The following is a 6,000-nucleotide window of genomic DNA, read 5'->3' on the forward strand; positions in this document are numbered from 1 at the left end:
CCGCATGGAAGATGGAAATTGGGTGCCGACGAGAGTGCTATAAAAAAAGAGAGAGAGAAAGTGTAAGAAAGAAAAAAATGGGTCTCGGTTTTAAGGTTGGAGCGTGGAGGCTGAAAACGGAGAAAGAAAGGGAGCGCTGAAGACGTTGGCTGCTGGAGGACGTGGGTTAGAAGGAAAGAAAAGAGAGAGTTGCTAGCTTGTGTAAACGAGAAGACTGGACGGGGAAAGGGAAGTTTTTCCTTATTTTCTTCTTCTTTTTCTTATTTTTCTGGGCGGTTATTCTCTTCTTTCCTTATGAAATCTAAGGATTTTAGCCTAATCATGGTTGGCTAAACCTCTTAGCTAGGGCTAAGAGGTGAAGCTTGTAGCAAGATGGGAGACTCCATTGTATGTTGGTAATTTAATTAAAATTTCTAAACTAACTTTGATTTTGGTTTGATTATTCAAGGAATAGTTTTCTTAGTCTTTAATGGTCTATTGTGATTGAAATTACAATGGGTTTGCAATGGCTTTGAACATTTCTTTTTTTTTTTTTTTTTTTATGTTTATGAAGTCAGGAAGCCCTGTTGTTTATCATTGTTCCATGGGCATGGTAGGATGACAGTACCCTTCCTGATCTTCATACAATGTTGATTGGTTGGTAATTAGTTTAATCCTATTGTTTGCTTTGTCTCCTGGGCATGGTTAGATGATGGAATCCATTCTAATTCATATACCTTTCATCTCTTGAAAACCAGATCAAGGAAGTCTAGTTAAATTCCATGATTTCTGAAGCAGGCATAATTCTCCCTGATCTCTACAAGTGGATCCTCTGAATCCCTAGTTTCCTTCCTCAGAATTCCTTAAAGTTTTAGATAATTATTTCACAATTATTTCTTAAATTCTATGTGGTTTAGATCACATCTTAGTCTAGTTCTAGTTCTACTTGGTTTCAGATAACGTACAGGTATCAGTCCCTGTGGATTCGACCTCGGTCTTACCGAGTTTATTACTACATCACAACCCTATACTTGGGGAGTGAACAAGTTTTTGGCGTCGTTGCCGGGGACTGACGGTTACGATTCTCTGAAATTAATTAGTTTTAGAATTAGGTTAGGATTAGGATTTTACTAACTTTAGGCTAAAAGTTTTTATTTTATTTTATTCTTAGAAACTAACTTGTTTCCATATTGTAGGATCCTGACATAAGTCCATAAATTGGTAATTCCTTCATAATCTCTTTACTTTTTCTACCTTTTAGAATTAGGGTTTGAATTTTATAAATTTTCTAATTCTAGTATCCTCCCATCTGTAGGAAATAGTTTATTCTTAGAACTAGGTTATTTCTTAATTAATTTTCTTCTTTTATTTTTAGTAACTTTCTAATTTTAAAATCTAATTTGTTTCCTAAATTATTTTTAGAATTTTTGTTTAGAAACTAACCTTCCTATTTTGTAGGCCTTTAAGATAGAAATTGCTAATTCTGTAAGCTCCTTCCCTACTCTCTATTTTTCAATTCTCTTTTAGTAATTTACTTTCTAGTTTAGGACTTTCCTAATTTATTTTAGAAGTTTCCACTTTCTTTTAGAAATTAGTTTACTACTACCTTTATTTTAAAGGATTGTTCCTCTTGTTTTAGAATCTAACTTATTCTTGTTTTATTTTGCAGGTTTTAACTCAGGACTCCAATTTGGTAATTTCTTTCCAACTCTCTCTTTCTTTCTAGATTTTCTTTTCCTTTCTTAGGATTAGGTTTTTAATTGAGGGCTGCGAGTGTTTTCATGCCCAAGTGGGCCCGTGACAACACTCGACGTCTCTTGACTGAAGGAGGATTGGTTGAGGGGTTGACTATCCATCGCAGGACTAGACACCGCTCGAAATCCCCTGAGTTAACTAAAGTTATGGCTGAAGACCAACCTCCTCTACTTCTACCCAAGGTGGAGGATACCCAAGATGAAAATGAGGTACAACAGGCACCCCCGCCTCGTACTTTACAAGATTATCTACAACCGGCGGGAGTGAGTATGCCCTCATGCATGATTTTTCCTGAAAACACAGGACAAATGGACATCAAGCCAGGAGTTATCCAACTCCTTCCCAAATTCCATGGACTTGAATCAGAGAGTCCATATTTACATTTGAAAGAGTTCGATGAGATTATAGCTACATTATGTTTTCCTAATGTATCTGAGGATACAATTAGGCTGAAACTCTTTCCTTTTTCCTTAAAAGAGAAAGCTAAGACGTGGTTACATTCACTGCGTCCTAGATCCATTAGCACATGGAACGACATGCAGAGGGAATTCATAAAAAAATTCTTCCCACACCATAAAACGATTACCCTCAGAAAAGCAATCATGAACTTTGCCCAAAAGGAAGATGAAACATTCTTCCAATGTTGGGAAAGGTTCAAAGATTTGGTCAGTTCATGCCCACAACACGGATTTGAAACGTGGCGCATTACAAATTTTTTCTATGATGGACTGACATCTTCCATGCGCCAAATGGTCGAGACAATGTGTAATGGAGAGTTCATCAACAAAGATGTTGACGAGGTATGGGATTACCTCGATAGTCTCGCTGAAAAAACACAATCATGGGACTATTACCCAATGGCGAACACCACGTCTAGGCCGACTCATTTAAAGAAAAAAGGTAGATTATATCTCTTGAAAGAAGATGATGATCTCAAGTGTAAAGTGACTACGCTCATAAGGAAAGTTGAGGCCATGGAAAGAAAGAAGGATAAGGTCAATGAAATTGTTTGCGGCATCTGTGATTGCAACATTCACACAACTGAAAACTGTCCTACAATACCCGCCTTTCGAGGAGTGTTGAATGAACAAGCCAATGCCGTAAATAATTATCAAAGACCTTTTACTGGACCTAACTCCAACACATACAATCCTGGCTGGAAAAATCATCCAAACTTTAGTTGGAGGAATGGGCAAACGGCGACTCCTCCAGGTTTCTTCAATCAAAATCCAAATCAAGTGAAACCTCAAGAGGAACCGGTTCAAAATCCCATACAAGAGCTGGCTCAGGCAATGCGGGGAATTATAGATTTTATGCAAAAGATAGATTCTCGTATGACGGTTATAGAAAAGGGGATGCTTCCTGCACAACCTCTCCCCAATCCTAAACCGCAGTACGAGAGTAATGATCCCAGTTCTTCAAATCAGATGGAGCATGCTAAATCCATCACCACTCTTAGGAGTGGGAAGATCATTAATAAAACTCTTCCGGTTAGGCCCGAAAAGCTTCAAGAACCAGAAGAGGACAACAATGATGGATCCAGTGATGCCCCACAAAAAGTAGAACCGGCACTTCTAGAGAAGCCAGTTGCTCCATTCCCCCAACAGTTGGTTTCACCAAAACCTCTCTCTAACTCTCAGGATATTCTAGAGGTGTTGAAACAGGTGAAAGTCAACATTCCTCTACTTGATGTCGTTAAACAGATACATTCATATGCCAAATTCCTTAAAGACTTATACACGACCAAAAGACGAAAAATTATTCAAAAGAAAATCTTCTTGACTGAGAAGGTGAGTGCCATCATGAAGCAAGACGTGCCACAGAAATTTAAGGATCCCGGTAGCCCAACCATATCATGTGTGATCGGGAACCATCGAATTGATCACGCACTTCTTGACTTAGGAGCGAGCGTCAATCTGATTCCCTACTCGGTATACAAACAGTTAGGTTTGGATGAATTAAAACCCACCCTAACCACACTACAACTTGCTGATCGCTCTGTTCGTGTACCAAGAGGGATAATTGAGGATGTGTTAGTCCAGGTCGATAGATTTTACTACCCTGTAGATTTTATCATCCTGGACACCGAACCCATCAATAACATGAGCACTCAGATTCCCGTCATTCTTGGTTGCCCATTCCTTGCCACGTCAAATGCAATTATCAATTGCAGGAATGGTATCATGACTATATCTTTTGAAAATTTGACATTAGAGTCAAACATTTTTTTCAATAACAGCAGCAACTCAGAGGATGATGACGATTTCCACAACATTAACATGATTGACTCTTTCGTGGAAGATACGACACCGCTGACCTTATCCTCCGATCATCTAGAGACGTGCCTGGCCCACTCTCCTGATTTTGATGATGACATGATTAGGGAGACGTGCGCCTTGCTTGATACTGCACCGGTACTTGAAGTTAACCGGTGGAGGCTACAATTTGAAGAATTACCACAAACCAATGTAGTGCCTCTACCGTCTAACCTTAAGCCGCCGAAGCTTGACCTAAAACCTTTACCCTCTGATTTGAAATATGCCTATTTAGGTCAAAATGAGACATACCCGGTGGTGATCTCTTCCCACCTGGAGAAAGAACATGAGAGTATACTCATATCTACTCTCATTGAGCATAAAGGAGCCCTGGGATGGACGATAGCGGACCTCAAGGGAATCAATCCCTCGATTTGTACTCACCGCATATATCTTGAGGATAATGCAAAAACCGCTCGGCAACCACAACGTAGACTAAATCTAAATATGAAGGAAGTGGTTAAGGCCGAGGTTCTTAAACTATTGGACGTGGGTATTATATACCCTATATCTGATAGTCAATGGGTGAGTCTAACTCAAGTGGTCCCTAAAAAGTCCGGAATCATCATCGTAGCCAATGCTAATAATGAACTCGTGCCAACTAGAGTCACTACTGGTTGGAGAATGTGCATTGACTACAGGAAATTGAATATCGTCACGAGGAAAGACCACTTTCCTTTACCATTCATTGATCAGATCCTTGAAAGGTTAGCTGGTCATTCCTATTATAGTTTCCTTGACGGGTATTCGGGCTACAACCAGATAGAGATGGCCCTTGAAGACCAGGAAAAGACCACATTTACATGTCCCTACGGCACCTTTGCCTATCGAAGGATGCCATTCGGGCTATGTAATGCCCCTGCCACCTTTCAGCGATGTATGCTTAGTATCTTTTCTGATATGGTGGGGCAATATCTAGAGGTCTTCATGGACGATTTCTCTGTTTATGGTCCATCTTTCAGCAAGTGCTTGGAAAGTCTTAAATGTGTGCTGAAAAGATGTGAAGAAAAGAACTTGGTACTTAATTGGGAGAAGTGTCATTTCATGGTTCAGAAGGGAATTGTCCTTGGGCATATCATCTCGTCCAAGGGAATCGAGGTAGATAACGCAAAAATCGATCTTATCTCTAACCTACCTCCACCCAAGAACATCAGAGACGTGCGATCCTTCTTAGGACACGCAGGATTTTACAGGCGATTCATAAAGGACTTTAGTCTTCTCTCTCGTTCTTTATGTAATCTTCTTCAAAAGGATGCTCCGTATGAGTGGACTGAGCAGTGTCAGGAAGCTTTCACCAAGCTTAAGGGCACGTTAACCACTGCACCTATCATGCAGCCACCCGACTGGAGCCTTCCTTTTGAGCTTATGTGCGACGCTTCTGATTATGCTCTTGGAGCGGTCCTAGGCCAGAGAAAAGATAAGCGGCCCTATGTCATTCATTACGCAAGTAGAACTTTAAATTCTGCCCAGGTAAACTACTCGACTACGGAAAAGGAACTCTTAGCTGTAGTGTTCGCCTTGGATAAATTTAGGTCCTACTTGATCGGATCCAAAATCATTATCTACACAGATCATACGGCACTGAAGTATCTTCTTTCTAAGAATGATTCTAAGCCCCGCTTAATACGATGGATTCTTCTACTCCAAGAATTTGATTTGAAAATTAAAGATAAAAAGGGAGTAGAAAACGTTGTGGCCGATCACCTTTCTCGCCTTAATACCTCTGATCCCCTTGAGACGACCCATATCAACGACATGTTCCCTGATGAACAACTGTTCCGAGTCTCCCATTCACCTTGGTTCGCTGATATTGCTAATTATCTTGCTACAGGTGCCATACCGACACAGTGGACTGCGCAAGATAAGAAGAAATTCTTCACCGAGGTGCGCAACTTTTTCTGGGATGATTCTTATTTATTTAAATATTGCCCAGACCAAATCCTAAGGAGAT

The 6,000-nt window shown here is 40.1% G+C and overlaps 1 non-coding gene across 1 annotated transcript; it reads right to left on the minus strand.

Annotated features, from left to right (window-relative positions):
- Positions 1 to 2,318: 2,318 nt before the first annotated feature.
- On the minus strand, positions 2,319 to 2,425 carry LOC131247437 (small nucleolar RNA R71). Its single transcript, XR_009171734.1, has one exon. It is a non-coding gene; the product is annotated as a small nucleolar RNA R71 (small nucleolar RNA).
- Between the last annotated feature and the right edge of the window lie 3,575 nt (positions 2,426 to 6,000).

Source organism: Magnolia sinica, chromosome 5 (genome assembly GCF_029962835.1).
Source record: "Magnolia sinica isolate HGM2019 chromosome 5, MsV1, whole genome shotgun sequence".
Taxonomy (NCBI): domain Eukaryota; kingdom Viridiplantae; phylum Streptophyta; class Magnoliopsida; order Magnoliales; family Magnoliaceae; genus Magnolia; species Magnolia sinica.